The sequence below is a fragment of the Corylus avellana genome, chromosome 8 (genome assembly GCF_965113065.1).
Source record: "Corylus avellana chromosome 8, dhCorAvel1.hap1.2, whole genome shotgun sequence".
Classification (NCBI taxonomy): Eukaryota; Viridiplantae; Streptophyta; class Magnoliopsida; order Fagales; family Betulaceae; genus Corylus; species Corylus avellana.
This window is the reverse complement of record NC_142497.1, coordinates 16,147,725-16,162,057: the sequence shown is the minus strand read 5'-3', so window position 1 is coordinate 16,162,057 and position 14,333 is coordinate 16,147,725. Positions and strand designations below refer to the sequence as shown.

At 36.3% G+C, this 14,333-nt stretch overlaps 1 pseudogene; it reads left to right on the top strand.

Annotated features, from left to right (window-relative positions):
- LOC132180533 (beta-amyrin synthase-like) overlaps positions 1-12,135 on the top strand; it is a 29,204-nt pseudogene extending 17,069 nt beyond the window's left edge.
- Positions 12,136-14,333: the final 2,198 nt, after the last annotated feature.

Genomic DNA, 14,333 nt, shown 5'->3' with positions numbered 1-14,333 from the left:
TGTTTCAAAATATAATTGCTTTTTAAATGTGGCTTTTTTTTTTTTTTTTTTTTGGGGGTTTGTTTAAATGAAAAGGTTGGCTTATTAGTAAGAAATTTATAAAACATTATGTCAATTTTAATCTATCATTCATTTCAATCGTTTGACCTTCTAAGTACATGTAGTACGTGGTGATATATAATATTTATAGAGATTTAATTTAAGATTTTGTTTAATTAATATTAAAAGTTAATGAGTTTTTTAATATTCAAACATCATAAACATTCATTGACCCCTTATTAATTTGTAAGTTATAAATTCACACAACGCGAGGATTCAATCCGAATTACATGGCAAAAGTACAAACCTTGTCAAACTTAGAGAAACTTCAAATGAATAAGTAAAAAGTCATGACTTTGTTTTTTAGACTATTTTTTTATTTCACACTTTTGTTTTGAGTTTTTTAAACAAATCTTATCATAATTAAACACATAACCTAAAACACATGCAAAATATATTCAATTCGATTCTTACCTAATTCTATCCCACATAAATTATTTTTTCAAACAAAAAAACCCATACAAAATGGATTAAACTTTTGGTTAATTTGAGGAACTTAGCTTGTTCAAGTTGAAATATAACGCATTAAAATTAATATTACCTAAAAACGAGTTGGAATTTTGTTAAAATTGTGATTAATATGAAAGAAATTAATCTAATGTGTCAATAACCCAAGAAAGGTCCGGACCAAAAATATTACGAAACCATTTACCATATTTGCAAGATACTCAAAATTCTTTTAACCTTTATATATATCATATAAAAAATAAATAAATACACCAAACAAAAGAGTTGTATGACCCATGCATGTCATCACCTACTAATGCCAAAGTTTAACGACATTTAAGCTAGATTTATTGTATTTAGGGTCCTCATAACGAACCTAGCTCGGTAGATGTACTAGAACAATCTTATAAAATAACCTAGCTAGAATTAATTTGTGCAGGGTCTCCACCAAACAAAATGCTTACATTTGGATCGAGTATTTTTTTTTTTATTGGTTTTTCTAGATTAATTATAATAGATAAGTGTTACAAATACACCCTTTGGTACGGATGAATGTACATACGCATGAATATGTATATATTTTTGGACATAAACAATTTAAACCTATATGAGAATATATAGGTTTATATTTTTTATGTGGTTCAAATATTTAGGTTTCGGTTTATGTTTATATATATGCATGTGCTTGAAATTAGGTATACAATTTTTAAGTCTTATATATTTATTCCTAATTTATGTACGTAGAGAAAAATGGACAAGAGTTGGATGACAAAGTCTAGGGGTACGAGGGAATACAGAGACGGGTGTAGATTGTTTGTGGAGTTTGCAGTTAGTAACTGTAGAACCCCTAATGGATTCATCTATTGCCCTTGTAAGGTTTGTCGAAATAACCGGCGCCACCCGCCGGGTTTCGTATTCGACCACTTGACAGAGGGAAAATGAATGATGCTGGAATACACACTTTGGTTCTATCACAGTGAGAAGCATGTACAGGGTCCTGATACTGGGTCTAATTCCAATCACCCGGCCTCAGATGCGGGTGCAAGCGCAAATTAGGGTTGAGACATGCACGGAATGTTGCGTGATTTATTCGACATGCACAAAGTAGTTAGGGAAGACAATTGTGAGTCTCAGGTTGTGGTGCAAGGGGGTGAAGAAATTGTGAACGAAGAAGCCGCTGAAGGTGACGCACTAAAGTACTACGGCCTTCTTAAAAAGGCGGAGAAACCACTTCATACTGGAACAAAACATAGCAAACTAAGTGCGATTGTTCACCTGTACAACTTGAAGTGCGTTGGTGAACTTAGTAACTCGAGTTTCTCGGCTTTCCTAGAGCTCATCAATCAGTTGCTGCCCGAGAGTAATGAAACTTTGCCAGTTAATACATATGAGGCGAAAAAAGTTTTTACGAGACATGGGACTAGGGTATGAGAAGATTCCAGCGTGCAGTAATGACTATATGTTATTCTGGAAGGGCAATAAAGAGTTGGATTCATGTACTGTATGTGAGAAATCTAAATGTATGGAAGCAATCAATTTAGATGAGGACGGTCAACCCATATCGTCAGGCAAGAAACGTCCGGTGAAGGTGTTGCGGTGGTTTTCACTCATACCACAACTACAGAGGTTGTTTATGTCAAAACATATAGCACGCTTTATGAGGTGGCATGCAGAAGGCCGCACTAAGGACGGCGTATTGAGGCATCCAGCCGACGGCGAAGCATGAAAGTCATTCGACAATTTACATCTGGAGTTTTCAGCGGACAGCAGGAACGTCAGGCTCGGACTAACTTCTGATGGATTTAATCCATTTGGGAACATGAGCACATCTCACAGCACTTGGCCTATAATGCTTGTGCCCTACAACTTGCCTTCTTGGATGTGCATGAAACAGACATCTTTCATACTATCATTGATTATTCCGGGCCCAAGTTCACATGGAATGGATATAGATGTCTACCTTCAACCCTTAATTGAGGAGCTACAAGAACTATGGAATGTAGGGGTACGCACATATGACGTCTCAAAGAAAAATAATTTTGTTATGCGAGCGCAGTTGATGTGGACAATTAATGACTTCCCAGCATACACAGATTTGTTTGGATGGTCTACCGAGGGTGAGAAGGCATACCCTTGCTGTATGGACTCGGCAAGGTCGAAATGGTTAAAACATTGCCATAAATGGTGTTATATGGGGCACAAGCGATACTTGCCCATGGATCATCCGTGGAGGCGGAACAAAAGAACATTTGACAGCAATGTAGAACTAGAATGTGCCCCTGATGTGCCAAGTGGAGATGAAGTCATGAGCCAATTAGAAGGGATGGTGTTTGGGGATGAGAACGCCGGTCAGGCAAGGCAGGCTAAGAAAGAAAAAGGAAAGAAGCAGAAGACGAATACTTCTAATGTACTGTGGAAAAAGAAAAGTATTTTCTTTAGGTTGCCATATTGGAAAGATAATTTAATGCAGCACAATCTTGATGTTATGTACATAGAGAAAAACGTGATGGACAACATACTTGGTACAATACTGGACATTCCAGGAAAAACGAAGGATAATCTCGCCGCCCGCTTAGATTTGCAAGAAATGAGTTTGAGACATACACTTCATCCATTTTCTAACCCGCAGGATGGTAAGACCTATATTCAACAAGCTACCCACACGATGTCCAAGGATGATAAAACACTTTTTTAAAGTGCTACGAAATGTAAAAGTGCCCGACGAATATGCCTCGACTGTACGATATCGGGGTTAAAGAGTCATGATAGTCATGTACTGATGCAGCAGCGTCTACCTATTGCATTGTGTGGATCACTTCCAAGCAACGTGGTTAGACCTCCTCTTGTTGAGTTGTCCACATTCTTTAGGGGCCTATGTTCAACAACATTGACAGAACAAGATATTGACCGACTACAGTGTGACGTCTGTATCACGTTGTGCAAGATGAAATAGGTTTTTCCCCCCAGCTTTTTTACGAGCATGGTTCATGTGGTCATGCATCTTATCCGTGAATGCCGACTCGGTGGACCAGTGCAGTATAGATGGATGTATCCGACAGAGAGGTAAAATTTGTTTACGGATATTTTTGCATTTTTTGGTTTCACTCCAATACATGACAAGTACTAACTAAACTGATTGATTGTATTGGTTCATATTTAGGAGCCTTGAAGTATTCAAATCTAATGTGCGCAACAAAGCGGCTCCTGAGGGCTGCATTACGGAGGGCTACATAGCAACTGAGTTGGTGACGTTTTGTTCGAGATATTTAGAGAACACACCAACCTTTCACAATAGGATACAAAGAAATCCAAATGGTTCAAAGGGACATGGAACACGAGTCCGACTTGACCGAATCACAATGACACAGATACACTGGTATATTATGTTCAACTTGGACGAGTTTCATCAATTGCGGACGTAAGTCGAGATCCTTCGCTGGCACATTGTATGCTCAATGAAGTTGTAATAATTTTGCTCGTATTGAATTATAATTAACATAATATCAAATTGTAGGATGCACATAGATACGCTAAGGCGGTCATGCAATAGGGGACGAACAATAGAGGCTCAGTTGAAAACCCAACATTATGACTTGTTCTGCGAGTGGTACCGTGACTACGTAAGAATGATGTGATGTTTACCTGAAGCAATTGTCAGAGTTATTTGCGTGCTGCTTTTAAAATCAACTAAAGCTACTAACCGTGCGTTTCCATTGTACATAATATTCACAGGTCGATTGATTGGACGAGCAATCCAAGAATGAACTTGGTGACAAATTGATAATGCATTGTAGAGGGCCGAGGGAGGCAGCAGTCAGATACAATAGATATGTGGTTAACGGCAAGTTGTTTCACACTATTGCATCAGATGCCGGAAAGAGGACTTAGAATAGCGGGGTGTGTGTGCCGACTCTTGATTGCGACACGTACTACGGGAAGTTAACGGAAGTACTTGAGGTTGAGTATTACGACAGGACTAAGTACGTTATGTTCAAGTGTGATTGGGCAGACAACACGAGGGACAAGGGGTACAAAGTGGATGAGTATAGCATAATACTTGTCAACTTCAAAAACCTTGTCCACACGGGAGAACTGGTTTCTGATGAGCCGTATATACTAACTTCATAAGTTGACCAGGTATTTTATGTACAAGATGATAGGTGCCCAGATTGGGCTTGTGCAGTAAGGACCAAACTTAGAAACATATACAACGTTGGTCAGGGTGAAGGACATCAAGATTTATGTGCCAATTACCACGAGTGTGAGCCTCTCCTATTGACCAGAAATTTTGATCACGATCTACAGGATTATATCGAATACGTCAAACACGACTTAGATCCAACCGAAGCGTATGTGTCAGATACAAAAGTTTAATATATATATATAATTAATTTTATATATTTATGTTTTGATTCATAGTTGTTCACTACATGCACATTACATCAACACACTTAATTAAGCTGTGCATTTGCTAAAATCTGATATATATCTCATGTAGCATTATGAGTTATGCATACGTAAGGTAGTGAATATTTCATACATTGTATATGAAATTAATTGGGTTTGTGGTGTTTTTCACAGGGTACCATGAATACTAAGGGGAAGAGCACGCAAGGGCTCATCTGTAGTGCGGCAGTCTATGTCGCATGGGTCTCCGGCAGGCCAACTTGATGACAGCGAGCAACAAGATGTTGCTCAGCTTCTGGGGATGCAGGAAGGATATCGACCAGCTCTTCCAGCTATTATGGAAGGGGAGACCCCTGTCTAAGTTCCATACGATCGGGTTGGCATGGGCCAGATGGGGTATCGGCTTGATTCGTATCCGTACAGCAAGTTACGACAGAATTCTCAAGCCGATGTCGAGCAGCTATACACCCATCATAGCACAGGTACGGCCGACAGTTTTTTCAAAGATTCAAAAGTTTGAAAGTTTCTAACTATATTGGTGCAATATTAATTATATTTAACTACAACTACAACTTCATAGAATTCTAAACATTTAAAAAAAATACAAAGCAAGTCTGGAGGACAGTGAGACAGAGGCCCAGGAAGACATGCTTGGTGGGGCACGGGCCACGGATGACCCGCAGCCCACCGACCCTGCTCCCGACGACCGGTTAGGCCCTCGGTAGGTCCGAACCATAAGTAAGTGTATATGCTAGAATGTCGTGCATATTAGGTCTTGATTTACTTGTTAGTTAGTATTGAATTCGAAATAACTTACATTGGTAATTTTTAATTTGTTAGGTACCGATTTTGAAGGAAACACCATTATTGAGGTGTTTACCATTCTTGACTCACACAGGCTGCCGGGAGTCCCCCCCAGCAAACGGATCATAATTGAGTACAATACATGATTGCAGCCCGTTGGATTTAGCGCCGTGAGGTTTAGACGGATGACTGGAGACATAGTAAGGAGCGGAAATTATGTCCGAATACCGGACGATTGGATGAAGGTACCGAAGCGTACCAAGGAGGATATTTGGGACGCCTTGATGGTATGTTTTTTAATAATATGTCAAACACTCGTAATGTATATATGTATATATACGCTCTAAGTTGAACTTGTGCAGGTATACTTTTTCGTCCCGTCCGAGTACAACTTGAAAGCCGTCAAGAATGAAGCATTTCGGGATATGGGCTCAAAGCTGCGGACTTGGAGGCACGACCTTAAAAAAATTTGTGCCATTAAGGAGGAAGATACTCCAGACACTGTACGGGCAAGACTGGGGGGAGACACTCTAGGCGAGTATAATGCCGTCGACTTAGATATCTTATTGGAGAGATGGTGTAGCCAGGAGAATAGGGTAGGTCATGAGTTAAACTCTTTGTGTTGTGTAGTATCATTAATTGTAATTGTGTTAGTATTAACATATTAAAAGTGTTAGGGGAAATTTCAGAAAGCCCCCCTGAACTTCCAGCCAATTTGAAAAACCCCCCCTGAATTTCCAAAACTCTCATTTAGGCCCCCTGAACTTTGGTTTTCTCTCACTTTGGACCCTTTTAACATTAAACTACGTCGTTTTGTATCCTAAAATTAAACACCTACCTAGCCCAAAAACGACGTAGTTTAATGTTAAAAGGGTCCAAAGTGAGAGAAAACCAAAGTTCAGGGGGCCTAAATGAGAGTTTTGGAAATTTAGGGGGGGTTTTTCAAATTGGCTGGAAGTTCAGGGGGGCTTTCTGAAGTTTTCCCAAAGTGGTAACTATGTAGGAGTATGTGGCGAAAATGAAGAGATTGCGAGCATTAAATGATACACCACATTGCACCGGATCAAAGAACTATGCCAAGTTAATACATGAGGAGGTAAGTGTGTAATTTATCCTATACTTATAGATGTAAACATGTTATCATTTGATATATTTAAAAATATATGTATGTCCTATTTTATCTGCAGGCCGAACGTTTGGGCCATCATCCTACTCGTGCACAAGATTATGTTCGCACACACACGAAGGACGATACATATCCGAATGATATTGTGAAGGAGAGATGTGTATGCTACTCACCTTTCATATGTTGTTTTGCTTATATATTTGATAAATTATTTGCGATTAACAGTTGTATGACCCACTGACTCAATAATTAATGTGACATATAGGAAAGGATGAAGGAGCTTATACCCACCGACCCTGCAGCATCGTCTTGCATCACAGAGGGAACGGTGAGGTGGGCGCCAAATGACGCATTCGTACAGGCAATTGGAAATAAGCCTGAGTATGCCGGTAGGGTTCGGATGGCTAGACCAAATATTCTGCCTGTGCGGGGGACCATACACTCATACTATACACTGTCACAGGCACGGTCAGAAAGCTAGACCAAATATTCTGCCTGTGCGGGGGACCATACACTCATACTATAGACTGTCATAGGCACGGTCAGAAAATGCCAGGCAGTCCACGATATCACAAGAAGCACTTGATAGAGCGCTTGAGGCGGAGAGGGCAAAGCACAAGGAAGAGATAGATGCCTTGTTGGCCGAGAACAATGCGCAAGTAGCTCAGCAAGTGGCAGAGCAGATGGCTGAGAACAATGCGCAGGTAGCTCAACAGGCGGCTGAACAGGAGGCTCAACGTCAGGCAATATTTGACGCCCGTTTACGCCAAATCGAGGAAATGATGCGGTTTAACACTACACCAGACAGAGCTTCCCCACCCTTTACGATGGTGCGATCGTCGGTCGACAGTGGATTAAGTAATGACTTTTTTTAGTGGTCAATTTTGGTTTACAATTGTCCCTATGTATATATATGTGAACTTCTAAATTTAGAGTTTGGATATGTTGTAGTCATTCTCAATAATTAATGATGTTATAAATCCAGTTGAATTTGGTTTGTATATCATGGTTGGTTTGGTGATGGATGTGGGTTAGAGCTTTGCATTTGAAGTGTTTATTGGTATTATGAGATAGACCACTATGGTCCTTGTAGAATATTAAGAATCTAGTGTATGTGATTGTGTGAGAGTATGAAACAATCAAGTCCATAGTAGATGAAATCATAATTTTAAGTAGTTAATATAACATGATTTGAATATATATATAAACTCCTATGTGTTAATCTCCTCAACAAATAAAAATATTACAGGAAGATTATCAAAATGCTACATGCATTATATTTATATTTCAAATTGTTGGCTTTAATTTGGTCTAGTATGAAATAGTGTTGGTTGAGATAATTATTTAAAGTTATTTATGGGCGTATAAATGGATATAACTACATGGCACAAAGCAATACATGCATATCAATATCATCAAGAACAGTTGTTCAGAAACTTAATTTTGTAACTCTAAATATAAATAGATATAAATGCACTCAATTCTAGAGAGTGTGCTTTTCCTTTTTGTTTATCATCTCTTCCATCGAACCCCCAACATTAATAACATATATAGAAGCTTTATAATTGCAATGGAAAAAAGAAAAAGTTCCTATGTCTCACATAATTGCCATGGCAAAAAACGAAGTTCATCTTCTCATGTCTATATATTATTGATTGCTCTATGACCAATATATATATATATACTAACTTAATTTTTTTTTATTTTTTATTTTTTATGAATTTTCTGCTAATTTCAACGTTTTACCTATTTTAGTTATATCATTTACTGTGGAAGAATCAACAACTGAGTTGGGTGAAAATTCGGGCATTTTTCTTTCACTTTACCAACGTGATTGTTTGTATTCGGGCTCAATGATTGTTTGTATTATCATTTGCAGTTAATGAATTTTATTTGTTTGGTGATTGTTTTATTGGTGAATATTGTTTGTTTTATCATTTGCAGGTAATGGACATCGTGAAGAGAATGCTATCGATGTCAATGATCAACATTGAATGTCTGGTTGGCTATTCACACTTGTATATAAGTTACTTTGTTGATGTAATTGTATTTGCGATAGTTTTATTGATGATAACAGAGATAATTAAATTGGTGTATATTATGTTATTTGTGGTTGGCCATTTGACATTTAAGCCATTTTTTGTGTGTTGAAGTTAGTTTTGGTGGATGGTTTGTGATTGATGTTAATGGATATGATGTATGTTATTTGATGGAAAAATTGTATATTATTTGCATGGAATTGATGGATAGATTGAATATCAGGTTAATCGTAATACAAAATTCGGGTATAGTTCTGGAAAAATTCACAAAAAATGTAGGGGGGAAATTTAAAAACTAACCAAATTTTTTGACGTTTCATTTTTTGACAAGTCAGGAATTTCTGACATGTCATTCTTTGGCACGTCAGAAATATTCTAACGTGTCAAAAATGATACGTTAGAATATTTTCTGACGTGTCAAAAAATGACACGTCAGGAATTCCTGATGTGTCATTTTTGGCACGTCAAAAATGCTTCTTGACATGTCAAATTAACACGTCAAAAATGCTTCCTGACGTGCCAAAAAATGACACGTCAAAAGTAAAAAATGCTTCCTGATGTGTCAAAAAATGACACGTCAGAAATTTTTGACGTGTCATTTTTTGGCACGTCAGGAAGCATTTTTGACGTGTAAAATCCAGGATGTCAGAATTTTCTGACGTGTAGGATTTAACACGTCAGGAATTTCTGACGTGCCATATTTGGCACGTCAGAAATTTCCAATTCCTGACACCCACAATCTTGGCACATGAAACACGTCAAAATTGCCCCGTTATGAGGGTTTACTGACGTGTCAGACCACCTGACACGTCAGGAAATGTATGTCAATAAAAAATCGTTTTTTTGTAGTGTCTCTGCAGGTGAGGATTAACAACTTTCACTATTGTTAAATTATCAGTCAACCCAAAAGCTTAAGCTAATGAAAAATGGTTGATAACACTCTCACTCACATGCGAATTCAAACTAGTACCCCTTAATAAGTAAGGCTTAATACGTAAACTATTATTTACTTAATATTCTAATACCGTTCTTCACGTGAAGGTTCAAACTTTCCCTTAATAAGTGAATAAGTAAGGCTCCACACGTAGAACATTTAATTAAAATGGAAGGTGAATGAGGAGGCATGGTTCGGAACTCTGAGCCAAGATACCACTTTAAATCCCGAGTAGTCCCAAAAGTAAATTAATAGGAAATGATTGATTTTAATAATTTATTCAATATTCTAATTAATGACTAGCATTGTATTTTGAAGTACAAATATTTGAAAACTATCGGCATGAATAGGAAACCCAGGCTGCATTTGGAAACGTTCTTGAAGTTTCATTTATCTAGCTAGTGCAGTGTTTATTTCTTGAGTGGTATTTCACTGCGTTCATATCGATAAGCTCTATTGTATGGTTTAATGCAGAGTAAGAATGGTGGTATATCTGTCTGGGAACCAGCTGGTGCCCAAAAATGGTTGGAAGTAATTACCTTCACATATTGATCAAGTAGCCTTGAAATATGCTTAATTATGGGAATACTTCCTAATTATTTAAAGTTTATTAAATCACTTTTTTTTTTCTTTTTTTTCTTTTTTTCTTTTTTTTTTCCATCAGCTGCTTAATCCCATAGAATTTGTCTCGGAAGTTATCGTTGAGCATGAGTACGTTGAGTGCACCGCATCAGAAATCGAAGCTTTAGTTTTGTTTAAGAAGCTATACCCTGGGCGCCGGAAGAAAGAGATCGAAGATTTCATAGAAAATGCTGTTCAATTCATTCAAGATGTACAAATGGCTGATGGTTCATGGTATATATGTACCTCTACTGGTTTATTAGATATTTTTTTGAGATTTGTAAGTTTTTATATAGATTTCCCAAAGAAATCTATTACATGATGAAGTATTTACACAGGTATGGAAATTGGGGAGTTTGGTTCACATACGGCACATGGCATGCACTTAGAGGATTGACTGCAGTTGGCAAGACTCACAACAATTGTCCAGCTATGCGCAGAGCTGTTGATTTTCTACTTAAAGCACAAAGAAATAATGATGGTTGGGGAGAGAGCTATCTTTCATGCCCAAACAAGGTAATGTTTTTACTGAGGGTGATAATTTGTATTTGCATATCAGGTTTAAGTCTTGTCGAAATATGAGTATAAGACTTCTTAATCCCTCAACTCTAGCTCACAAATTTCACATTGAATTTGTGTTGGGTTTGTGGGTCGTGTCAAAAATTGTTGGCTTTAAATGTCGCGCAATGGATTATGGACGCGCGTGTCGAGGCATGTATATTAAACTATATATGTCAAGTTTAACCCAGCCCATTTATTTAAAAGGTCAGACCCCCAACAATAATCTCTTAATTTTATATTAAGTTTGTGTCGAATTCACGATTTTTGTCAAAAATGATTAATTTTTAGTTTTAACATGCATGATGCTAAAAGTCTGATCTTAATTCTTTTTTTTTTTTTTTCATCTTTATTTCAAAACATCATCATTATTATTATTATTATTATTATTATTATTGTTATTATTTTTAATTATCTTTTACTCTCAACATCGTTGATAACAATATAAGAACCTTTCATAGCATGAACCTTTCATTATCTTAATTGTTATTATAGGAAGAATTTCGATGAATGAAGTTTTTGGATCAATTTGTCAAAGATCAAAGTATTTCTTGTTGTCTTTATAAGATTTTGCAGATGGTAGATAATAAAATTAAAAATTCTTGGTGCTTGATTATATAATAGGAATATGTAACTCTTGACGGAAACCAATCAAATTTGGTACATACTGCATGGGCAATATATGATGGGTCTCATTCATGCTGGACAGGTGAGTAGTCCATGTTTTAAAAAACTAGCGTTGTTTCTCTTATCTATATCATGCTGTCATATGCTTTTCTGACATATTCTGACGTTAAAATTGTATTTGTAATAGGCTGAAAGAGACCCGACACCTCTTGACTGTTCAGCAAAGCTCATAATTAATTCTCAACTGGAAGATGGCGATTTTCCTCAACAGGTACCTCTCTTTAACTAAGCTTCAAATTTCAGGTATATTATTCCAAAGCTTTCTAACCATTCATCACTCTTTCATGCAGGAAATTACTGGAGTCTTCATGAGGAATTGTATGTTACATTATGCAGCATACAGAAATATTTTTCCATTGTGGGCTCTTGCAGAATACCGCAAGCGTGTCCCATTGCCATCCAGAAAAATTTAAATCAAAGCAGTGAACTCTATATAGTTCAGCCACTCTACAGGGAGTAATGCTATAGGGATAAAAGGATGTTGTTAATTATCTTACTTTTTCTTTAACAATTGTGTATGGTGTTGTAAGAAATTTCTCGTATGCCACATATATTTATTGTAATTTAAATTAAACATAATTAAAGGTGTTTGGTAATTTATTTGAAATAAGGCATTATTTGTGGAATAAAAATTAGAATTGATTTTATTCTGATTTCTTATTCTTTGATGGGAGGAAGGTAAAGTTTTAATTTAGATTATATATATGCTGCAAGTTGACCTATCTCTCTTTAGCTCTTTTATCTTAACTAAATAATATGAGTAGCTATTTCTTTTTTGAAGTGAAATTAAGGTTTTTAGGGAAAAATTTAACCTCTTTAACAAACAAAAGGTTTAAGGGACGATAAACAAATGGAGATAAATTAAACTCTTAACTCCAAAGACTAGCTTCAATGCTTAGAAATATTGGCTTTGTTTGGCAAAGCTATATATATATATATATATATATATATATATTCACATCAATTCATATTAATTACAGTGTCTAAGGAATCCATATTAATTACAGTGTCTAAGGAAAAGATACCCACAAAGAGACAGCGCCAGGTCATCATGTGCCCATTCAACATACGTTTTCATTGTGCTTCCAGCCAGGCTTCCTGCAGCTATTGATTAATTCTTGTCCTAAGCAACCTCTTCAGCCACATCACTTTAGCCATGCATGTACGTGTCTTGGTGGAGTCCTCTTGCAAGGAACATTTGGCAGTTGCTGCTAGCGTACGTGTAGTGTAGATCCCGCTTCTCAGCTTCTTCTTCCGACTTTAAATTAATAAACTATCGTTTTCTTATAGTAAACCTTATACTTTTGATTTTGTCCATGATTTGCTACATAACTCTTCCTTCTCTCTTTGTCTTAATTAATTTCTCGCTTTCTTTTCCTCTCTCCATATGGAATAATTAGGTCAAATCTTGGACCAAGAGTACCTATTTAGAGTATTCTTAGCAGCCTCATCAAATTTTACTCACCAAAATAACTAAAGGTAACAACTTACATTTTTAGAGCACACAAGTATGATCCACTTTTACTATTATATTTAAATATTATTTTTTAAAGATTTGTTTATTGTTAGAAAAAACGGAGAGAAACTAAAAGCAAAAAAGAAGAAAGAGTTGTTTAATCAATAAGAGAGTGAATAGTAATTTTTAAATTTGGTGAGTATTGTTCATCTCACTACCTTTTCTTTTTTTTTTTTGATAAAGTAGTGAGACTGAAAAATTGACATTTATACCATTTTGGTTCAATTGCCTCACCAAAATAACTAAAAAATGGTTTTGGTGAAACTGCAAGGAGTGCTCTAAAGACATTGAAAGTCAAGCTCCAAGTATCTAGTTGGGTCCAGCGGGGTCACGATGCTTAAATTATAACTTCACGATGCTTAAACTAGAATTTGTCTCGGAGAATTAGGAAAGAAATTAGTAGAAGAAAGAGATTAATGTTTGGCTAGAATTCAACATACCATCCAATTATTTCCTTATCTTTATATATGGTTAGAGGAGAAGTTCATGAGCAATAGATTTGAACCCTTGAACTTTTAATTGCAGTTAATTTGAATATTTTCGTCAAATTTTAAACGTTAAAAGTGAGACAATGACTTTTATACCTTTGAATTTTTAAAAAAATTTCAAATTTACCCTTAATTCCAAATTAAATTTTTTTTTTTTTTAAAAAAAAAAAAGGTTTAACGGCTAAATCTGACGGAAGAGTTCAAATTAACTGCAATTGGAAGTTTCAGGGTTCAAATTGAGAAATTTTAAAATTTTAAAAAAATTTATCAAATCTCATAATAATTCAAAGATATAAAATGAAGCTACTAAAAAAAATATTATGCCGTTTCCGCTGCACAAACGGCAGCACAATGCTGCAAATTTTTTCCCGGGAGAGGCTTAGGTGCGGTAGTGCAAAACTACCGCACCATGCAGTAGCCCAAAACGACCCAGTTTGGGGTCGTTTTGGGCAATAAAAAACTTCTTTTTTTTTAAGTAATAATATATATTAAAAAACTAAAAATATTAAAAAAAAAATAGAAGAGAAAGAAAAAAAAAATGAAAGCAGTGGCTGGGGCCAAAATGGGGTGGCCGAACCACCCCATTTGTGGCCAAGGGAGTGGCTGG